The 10176-nt window shown below is 33.7% G+C and overlaps 1 protein-coding gene across 1 annotated transcript in view; it reads left to right on the top strand.

The window, feature by feature from the left end:
• The window catches only part of LOC142342900 (peptidyl-prolyl cis-trans isomerase NIMA-interacting 1-like), a 389227-nt gene that overhangs the window by 355433 nt on the left and 23618 nt on the right, over nt 1-10176 (top strand). The gene's annotated exons all lie outside the window — the stretch shown is intronic.

Genomic DNA, 10176 nt, shown 5'->3' with positions numbered 1-10176 from the left:
CAGGTGCCTCACAATATAGGAATATCAAAGAACTGTTGATTAAGAACCGAAAGAAAATTACTATAGTAATTGAACTAAATCATGGTTGGTTAAAACAAAAAAAAATTTTAAAAAATATAAATAAACCGATAATTGAGTGCAGGGGGCTACAATTAGACGTACTCAAAAAAAATAACTTGAGAAGTCTTGGTTGTCAATTATGTAATTTCTTAAAAACATATGGCAAAAATGTTTTATTTTTTGATTTGTCATTTTTAAAACCGTATTTACAAAGGAAGGTTCCAGAAAAACCAACAAATTCAACATTTTTCGGACCTTAAACCTCAATCGGTTTGTCACATTTTTTCGATCACCGCAATCAAGACACATTGTTGTTTTTCTTCTTTTTTTTACTCTGTTTAATTCGTTATCATTCAAGTAAGATTTGACGTGACTAACAACACATTTGTCTCTTAGCATTTTTATTAACAGTTTAAGTACTTCGTACAAGTGTAGTTCTTTTGCTAAAAACAGGTTAAATTTTCTCCTTAGATCACTCACTGAGTTGAACTTTCTTTTATTGAAAATTATCCTTATGAGTTTTTTTAATTTTGAGTCTATCAATGAAATGTCTGACAAAACAGAATTTCCATAAATCAGTATACCATATTGCACTACCGGCTGAACATAACTTTTAAAAACCTGAATCATTTGACTTTTACTAAGAAATTTTCTCAGTCTATAGAACAGTCCAATGAACTTTATTAATTTTTGGTTAACCACATCAATATGATTTTTGAAAGACAATTTATTATCTATTGTTATTCCAAGATAACGTTTTGAGTCAACGTTTTCAATTCTCTCTTTATCGATGTTAATCTGTTCTTTTTTGGAGTAAGTTTTAATTTTCCCAAAAAAACATTGATTTTGTTTTTTCAGTATTGATTGTCAATTTATTATTAGTTAACCACTGATTACATTTTTGTAATTGAGTTTTGTGTTTCATCACAACCTCTTCGGCGGTGGCTGAAGTTTCAATAACTGTGTCATCTGCAAAAAGTATGATATTAGATTCAAGATTAGTTAAATTGTCAACATCTTGCGTATTGCTCAAATCATTCACGTATATTATGAAAAGCAGAGGACCTAGAACCGATCCCTGGGGAACTCCAATATCAACAAAAGCAGTACTTGAAACAACTTCTGCAATTTGAACAAACTGAGAGCGGTTAGTTAGGTATGATTTAAGTATATTGAAAACATGACCTCTCAAACCAATATTACAACATTTGTCTAATAGTATTGTATGGTCTACCGTATCAAAAGCTTTTTTGAGATCCAGGAATGTGCAAACAGACATAACGGATTTCTCAGATAATTTTTGTCGCAAGAGTTCAATCAGAAACAAAACAGCGTCAACTGTACTTCTTTTGGCCCTGAAACCAAACTGGGAGCTTGAGAGCAGATTAAATTTCACTAAAAAAGAGATAATTCTTCCCTGAAGCAATTTCTCGAAGATCTTTGCTATCGTTGGTAGTAAGGAAATAGGCCTAAAATTTGATGGTAAACTCTTATCTCCAGATTTGTGAAGTGGGAAAACTTTTGCAATTTTAAGACAATCAGGGAACACGCCAAGATTGAAACATTCATTGAACCATTTTAAGAGAAAAGGACTCAAGACATTAGAAAATTTTTTGATGCAGTAGTAATTGAGGTCATAACAATCCTCACTGTACTTATTCGGAGCATTATTAATGATATCAAAAACTTTCTTGTCTGTAATATCGGCAAGAAACATAGATTGTTCTGCTTTATCGGTTGTTTTTAGAAACAATTTCGTTGGTAAATGTGCGTTCATTTTCCTTCCGATTGATGTAAAAAAATCATTTAAATGGTTGACTTCATCTTGAGATGGTATTTTTCCACGATTTTCAATTTTTTTGCCTGTTATGTCACCATAAACTTTTAAAAAGTTTCGGTTTGTGTTTGCTGCACCTTTTTCAATTTGATTTTGATAAAAAGTCTTCATTTTGTTTTTTATCAAAGTTTTTACCTTCGTGCACTGTTGTTTGTATTCGTTATTGGCCGATATTGATTGAGCTTTGAGTGCATTCTTCCACAACCTTTTTTTCTTTGCGGCAGCGTTTTTGACTTCGTTGTCAATCCAGATCTTTTGCACATGTTTTCTTGTTGTCTTAGGTAAATAGTGATCTAATGCTTCTTGCACAGTTCTTTGTGAACATTTGAATTTATCATTAATTTCTTTTTCGGTAGAATCAATTTGTTTTAATCGCTGCCACAGAACGAAACTAATTTTTTCCTGAAGAAGAGGATTTTCAAGTTTTGCCCAATTTCTCGATTGAAAAAAATTATTCTGTTTCTAAGTTGGTTTTATTCTTCAATTTAAGTAAAAGTGAATAGTGATCAGTTATTTTTGTTCTTTGGCTGGAAACCTCTGATTCAAAATTTGTAAAGAACAGGTCAATATAAGAATTTTTTGTTTCGCGTGTAATGAGGTTCTCACTTACCAATTTTAGGTCAAATGTTTGGGTCAATTCCCTTAAATATGATTGTTTGCTCCCTTTAGATAGAAAATTTACATTAAAGTCACCGCACAGCACATGCAGGCTTTGCGGATCGCTAATATGTTGTTCCAAGTAGGTACTAAGAACGTCAAAAGTAGCAATCGTGGTGGCATTAGGTGGTATATAAACACAAGTCATTGATAACTTTTTTGTTCCAATACTGAAGTAAACACTAACCGCTTGTATATTATTCAGGTTTAGAGACCCGCGTATTTTAACATTAAATTTATTTCGTACAAAAATTGCAACACCTCCACCTCTTTTTACCCTATTGCTTGTAACCAGTTCATCATAACCATCTATGTGAAAAATATTTGATGAGAATTTATCTTTAAGCCATGTCTCTGTTAGGCAGATTGCTATAGGTTTTTCTTTCAGAGACACAATTTCCAAAGTGAGTTCATCAAAGTTTTTTGTTAGTGAACGTATGTTCTGTAGCATGATAACCTGCTTGGTTTCGCCCAGTAACATTTTGTCTATGACGTCATTAGACTGGTCTATGACGTCAATGTTACTGGTTTCGCCCAGTAACATTTTGTCTATGACGTCAAAGAAAATGTATTTGAAAAAAAAATTAAATAAAAAAAAAGTTCATGTTTTGTTTTCAAGCATTTTGAAAAATTTGAAGCAAAGAATGTTAAAATTTAACTTAGAGGACGTCCAGTGACATTTTTTCCTTCTTTTTTTTCATTTTTTTTTTAAAAATTGCACTCCTTTGTGTAAGAATGACTTTGATCACTGGGTGAAAGTTTGTTACTTTAGGTGCTATCTTTAATATGCAGTTTAAATAATAATGTTCCGCGGAAATCACAGAACTTTTTTTCATCTCAATACTCTCGTTTCAGACTAGATGACTGCGAAAATCACAGTCAGCTTAAAACTTGCTCGCGGAAATCACGAGCAGAGTATCAAAATGAATTTTTTTCTTTCTTTATTTTTTTTTCTTGTTTGTTATACTTCTTCCCCCATTTTGTTTCTTCATGAAGCAATGTTTCAAAAAAAACAAGAAAAGCTTAAGAGGGAACGATTCACCAAATATAGTGCATTTCCCCCTATTATTTTGTTGGCAGGAAACAGCTCTCAGTTATTCCCAATACATCAACAATGTATAACATTTGTTTTAACAATGATTTTAACAAGTTAGCAAGTAAATACGAAAAAAAAAAATAATTGAGTTCATGTTCAAATATCAGTTATAATCTAGTCTTGCGCCAGACCGTTTCTTTTTAGTTTTGCGATTGTTTGTTTTGTTTCTTTGCAGCAGGGCAAAATTCGTCTTCGTCGTCACAATTGTTTCTTTTTCGTTTGATAACGTTAAGATTATCTAACTCGTCAATTTCCGTAACTCTGACAAATTCGTTTTTTCCTCTACCATTGTCTACTAACACTGAAACCACGCAGTTGTTTGTGCTGGTTATTAAGTCGCGTCGTTTAGCTTCGGCATTGATAGCTGCCTCGCATTCCGGTTAGGGCTCGTTCAAATAGATATTTTTGCTATTTGTTTGATTTTTTTTGTTTCTCAGTGCTCTGCGTTTTTTGTAGATCATTGTTTTGTCCTCAAAATACAGAAACTTGCATATGACAGTCGGCATTATGTTGTTAACAGTACTTGGCACAACATGGCATGCTTTAATAGCATCGTATTGAATTTTCACACCCAGATAATTTTGAAAAAATTTGAGCGTTTCGCTGGTAACGTTCTGAACCCTGTTAGCATCGAAGGGAGGGTTAACTCTCAGTAAACTGTCCTTCCTAGAGTACCTCTCCTGTGCACGTAAGCGATTATTTATGTTTTGCTGTTGGTTTTTTAAATTAGCAATAATTTTTTCTTGTCCGACTCGGATTTTTAGATCCCTAACTTCATTGGACAGACTTCTTACCTCTTCTTCGGCATTACTAACGACATTTGCAGAACCTGCAGAAGGACTCGTTCCAGAGCACTCCATTACACAACTCGATCCAGTACACAACTCACAGTATAAGAAACTAAGTATTATATTGATAAGTGAAAAAAAAACTCAAAGTAAATTTGAAATAAGCTCAATTGTCAAGTCAAAAATCAATCTCGGATGAAACTCAGATTGCGCAGTTTAGAACGTTTCAAAAAGTCATTCTTCTAAAGGTCAACCGACTGTTCTCTTCGAACACTTTTACTGTTCTTTTACTGTCGAATACTTATAATAGCTTATATCATTTGGTGTTGGCTCTGGGGAACGTGGGAATAAATAATACGTTCGATATACTTCTTTTAGTATTGGAATAAACCAAGAGGCCCGGTAACTTGCTTCTGCACCTGAAAATCTGGCCGGAGTTTTTTCGGACGTTTTACATACCAACCAATCGGTTTCAATTTATAAAATTTAATCTTTTTTAAAAACTTAAAAAGAGCCATCCTTCATTTTACAAACATTGCAATATTGGCAATGGAGCTGTTGTTTTAAAACTTGCTGTTTTTCTTTTAAGCAAAAATTATTCTCGAAAATTAAACCACTTCGTTGTTTCAAAATTTTCTCCCTGAAACCCAATTTGATCATTCGTCATTTTATTTTTCAAACCTTTTCTACATAATTCTTCCAACCCTCGGTTTTTTTTGTTCTAGCCTTGCTTTTTTAGATCAGAGAATTTGGCTTGTTAATATTTTTCCGGAGCGATACAAAAGGTGTATCAGTGGAAATATCTTAACTACTGAATAAATCAGGAAACTTAGTTTTGATTTTCATTAATTTTAATCACTTTCCTTGCCTTCTGATGCCTCCAGATCGCGTAAAATGGTTTAAATAGTATTTCCTTTAGTCTGTAAATCTTTTCTTTTAATTTTTCTAGATATTTGTGTTTAGATAGAGTTGATCTGAGAAAAATGAACAGAGATTTACATCGAGATCGTTCAAGTTGCAAATTTTTGTTGAAACTACCTGAATATTTCTGGCTAATTTTATGCCATACGGTTTAGGAGCCATATAAGAACTTAAATGAAAGTTGAAAAGCCTTCGTGATTATTTCCAGCAATTTTAAAAAGTCTCAATTTTTTTTAGCTCTTTACGTCGATCATGTTTGAACGGTTACTGGAGCTTTGACAAAGTTTTTCCTTTTTGTTAATACCAATTTGTTCAGATTATTAGAGGCATCAGTAATTTATCACAGCTTTGAGTTAATGTTCATTCATTTAAAACACAAAGAGAATTCGGCAGCCACAAAATACTTTTGAGAAGGTACTGAACATTTGCACTTAACTGACGTCTAAACCTAATGATCTTTTTTATTTAGCCTCTGATACGATGCTTTGGGCTTTCTGGCTACAGAAATTCGAAAAATAACAAAAAACTTGAAAAATTACAAAAGAGTACGGTCGAATTTATGTTTGCTTACCATACGAAAAAAATATTTTGTTGAATTTTTTGAACACAAAAAAAATGCTGTGAGTCATGAGGGAAAGAGAAAACAGAGTCATGTCAACCGCTTTGGTACTTCCAGTCAGTAATCTATACTTCCAGTAAATAACGTATACTTACAGACAATAATATTTTATTCTTGCCCCTGTCAAATAATATACCAATCGCCTCTCAAAAGTTTTTGAGAATCGCAATTTTGAATTCTAACAATCTAACTGTCAATTGAATAAAATTTATTGTTTGTCCGTTTCAAAATGTTTTTCTTTGGAAAATTTCAGCGAATTTTCCACATATACTGTTGAGCCTGTTATCATAGCACCAATCCAAGTTCCCTAGTTGTTAACACAAGCAACTTGATTTCAAACTTCGTAGAAAAAATGGTTTTTAATTTTAGAAACGGTGTACGTCGTTTTTCGAGAAAATCGATGTACGTCGTTTGGGAAAATGAATATTCATTTTACAAGTCCTAATCCCTATTAAAGAAGATCTTTATCGCTCCGCTGAATGGATCAATTAATTAAACAGAATCTTGTCGACTAGCAGTAAAGTTGGTTAAAAAAGTACGCCACTATTTTCTCGTTTAGCTTTGATAAAATCGTTTGCTGCTTTTATACAATTCATATTACATTTAGCCTCGTGGCCTAAATTAGATTATAGGTTGAAGCTAATGGTTTTACTTGCTTTTTTTTACCGAGCGGAGGTAAAATTATTTTCTATTGGTTACCCAAATTTTACTTCTCGGTCAATAATCTGATTACCGTCAAACAGCAATTCTGAAATGAGCGAAAATTGTTTTGGAAATAAATATAAAAGCTGTATAATCAAACAATGAACACATACGCACAGATATATATCTGCAGGTATGTGTTAATTGTTTTTATCCAGTTTTTATGCTTTATTAATTGAGCTCGAAATTTGAATCAATTATGGCAAACGTGTGATTGAGGAGGTCGGGGGATCCAGTCCCTCCCTGAATGCATTTTTGTTTGGACGCAGAAAGAAAAATTTGTCTAGGCTAGAGCCCCGGAATGAAATTGCCCCGCCTGTCGTTAGAGAACAATTTGTCCGACGTTAGTCGGTTTCTGTCTATAAAATAATATATGGGTGGGATTTTTGTGTGAATGAACATTAGCGATCATGTTTGTTGAATTGAGTTGAATTTAGTTTTTTCAAGCAACAGTAAAAGTTCAATATAACAATAATACTGCCTGCAGGAAAAATTCAAATAGCTTTAATGCTAATCGGGTGAGTTTCCTGAAGTGATGCGGCAAACAGGAAAGGTACTATTGACGATGAAAACTCCCATGTAGCTTTTCTTCCTTAGAAAAAACTTTTTAATAACGTGGTATTATAGACACATTGTTGGTCAACATTTTAATGTATCCTTTTGATTCGCTATGATTTCACTTGTTTTCAGGTAGAAGGTTGTTGCTTCGAACAAAGGCTGAAGCAGTTCCAAGATATTGTTTTAACGATTTTTGGCCTTGGCTCATGGAGTTGCTAGGTACACGCAGTAGTCACTCCAAATAGTTCCTAGTGTGATGACTGATTTCTGGTAAGGCTAAATTCAGAAATTGTATAGATTTCATAGACGTTTCTGTTTTGCACTTTCTCATCTCGCTAATGCTGTCGTATTTCCGTTTGAAGAAAATGAATCTCACATTTTTTGTATTAAATTTATTTCCTCCAATTTTTACTTAACTGATCTTCCATCGATTGACAATCCATACTGACTGTTGCTTTAAGCATAAGACATATGGGACATCAACATCTGTTGTAAATCATTTTGCGTGAATTGTAAACCACGACTGCGAATTTTGATAGTGTATTCCTTACGTACATTGTGTTCTTGAAATTTCAGAAGCCTGATTTTCTCGGCCCGACAACAACGGGACATTTGAAAATTTTGAAAATCTGAATAAAATGTCCCCCCTATTTTTTTCGCCAAAATGCAATTTTTGAAAAAAAAATTTTGTCCCTCATATGAGGGTGGACAAAGACTTGTAAAATTTTTTGAAAAATTGGTTCGAAAAAATTTTTGTCGATTTTTTGGCTTCAATCAACGTGAAATGTCCTGAAACATGTTTTGTGAGTGAAAAAATTTGTCGGAAACACTTTTTTCAAAAATTGAAATTTTGGTCCCATAGGGGGACAATAACTTGTAAAATTTTTAGGAAAATGGGGTCCAATTGGTTGTCGACAGAAAGTATAATAGTTGTCGGCAGAAAGTAAAATAGTTGTCGGCAGAAAGTAAAATAGTTGTCGGCAGAACAGTTGTCTTCAGATCAAATTGCCAAACTTTTAAAAAATTGAAAATAGATAAAGAAAATGAACTTCAACTATTATTTAATTTTTTAACCCTGGACTGACCTCTTAGTTCCAACAGATACAATCCAGCTTAGAGAAAGTTTGCCAATTTCATTTGTTCAACGGTGACAACCAATTGCTTATAATTTGGAAAGTTAAAAAGATACTCAACTGAACTAGAAGTTTTAAAATTTAAAATGAAGAAAAAATCAGTGACAATAAGACTGAAAACTTACTCAAGACTTTGTTTTTTAGCCAAAAATGTTTGTTAGCCGTCTTCCCCTGGTACCCCTGAAACCCTTTATTCCTTTCCAAAAATTTTGATTTTTGATCTGTCGCCAATTTTTCTAAGATCTTGCCGCAAAAACCTAGTGGGGGGACAAAAAACCGAAAATTTGGAACATTTTGGGCTAAAAATTGGGTTAGGTTTTGTTAAAATCGGATAAATGCACGCTTAAAATTTGCAAAAGCTAGCAGGGGTGAACAATAGAGAGTAGAAATGGCGAGATATGCGGTATGAAAGAGGGACATAGTAACGCGCCTTTGTCTAGCTCTGCACAATATGGCTGGAAATTAGCAAAGTTTGCAAATCAATATTCTGAATCAACTAACTAATTCAAACAGCCGAAGAAAAATTAAGACGAATGAAATAATAATATAGCACCATAACATCTTCCAAAAAATCTGACTAGAACCTCAAAAATAGGGGGGACAATTTATTCAAATTTTAAAAATTTTCAAGTGTCCCACCCCGTTGTTGGGCCGAGGAAATCACCTGCCAAAAATGTGTCCGTCCCCCCCGTTGAGGTTCTAGTCACTTTTTATACTACTTTTATGAATATTTGAAAAATAAGAGGGCACAGGATTGAACCTAGTGGAATGCCCTTTTCCGTTTTCCAATACTTTCTTAATATTGCTAGCCAAATTTAAGTTCTAACGTGTTTTTTCTGACGTATAAATCGTGGTATCGTCTTCAAATTGAACACCATGAGTTGGCTTATAAATTTATGGTAAGTCATTTATGAGTAGCATAAAAAATCGACTAGAACCTCAACGGGGGGGGGACGGACATTTTTGGAAGCCTGATTTTCTCGGCCCGACAACAACGGGGTGGGTCGTTCGAAAATTTTGAAATCACCTGCCAAAAAAGTGTCCGTCCCCCCGTTGAAGTTCTAGTCACTTTTTTTATACTACTTTTATGAATATTTGAAAAATAAGAGGGCACAGGATTGAACCTAGTGGAATGCCCATTTCCGTTTTCCAATTTTTCCGTCTTATTTAAAGTTATGTAATCTCTGACGTTTTTTTCTGACGTATAAATCGTGGTATCGTCTGCAAATTGAACACCATTAGTTGGCTTGTAAATTTATGGTAAGTCATTTATGAGTAGTATAAAAAATCGACTAGAACCTCAACGGGGGGGGGGGGCGGACATTTTTGGAAGCCTGATTTTCTCGGCCCGACAACAACGGGGTGGGTCGTTTGAAAATTTTGAAATCACCTGCCAAAAAAGTGTCCGTCCCCCCCGTTGAGGTTCTAGTCACTTTTTTATACTACTTTTATGAATATTTGAAAAATAAGAGGGCACAGGATTGAACCTAGTGGAATGTCCTTTTCCGTTTTCCAATTTTTCCGTCTTATTTAGCGTTATGTAATCTCATGTTATCAAGAAAATTTACCAGAAAATCGTTCTTGGTCCTTCGAAGACATAATAAACAGAATTGATGTAATAGGAACCCGTGGTTAAAAGTGGCGGAGGCTTTTTGAAATCTAGAAAGCAAGCTACTTCATAGTATTTTGAATCGATTACTTTTTTTGTAAACTGAGTTATCAACAGAATGGTGTTGTTAGTTGATTTTTTGTTGGAAACCGAACTGTTCTGCGCCAGACAGTTTATTTAAGAAATACGTCATTTT

The sequence above is a fragment of the Convolutriloba macropyga genome, chromosome 7 (assembly GCF_964194025.1).
Source record: "Convolutriloba macropyga chromosome 7, txConMacr16.3, whole genome shotgun sequence".
NCBI lineage: Eukaryota > Metazoa > Xenacoelomorpha > Acoela > Convolutidae > Convolutriloba > Convolutriloba macropyga.
The sequence above is the reverse complement of the archived record's forward strand: the minus strand, read 5'-3'. Positions and strand labels throughout refer to the sequence as shown.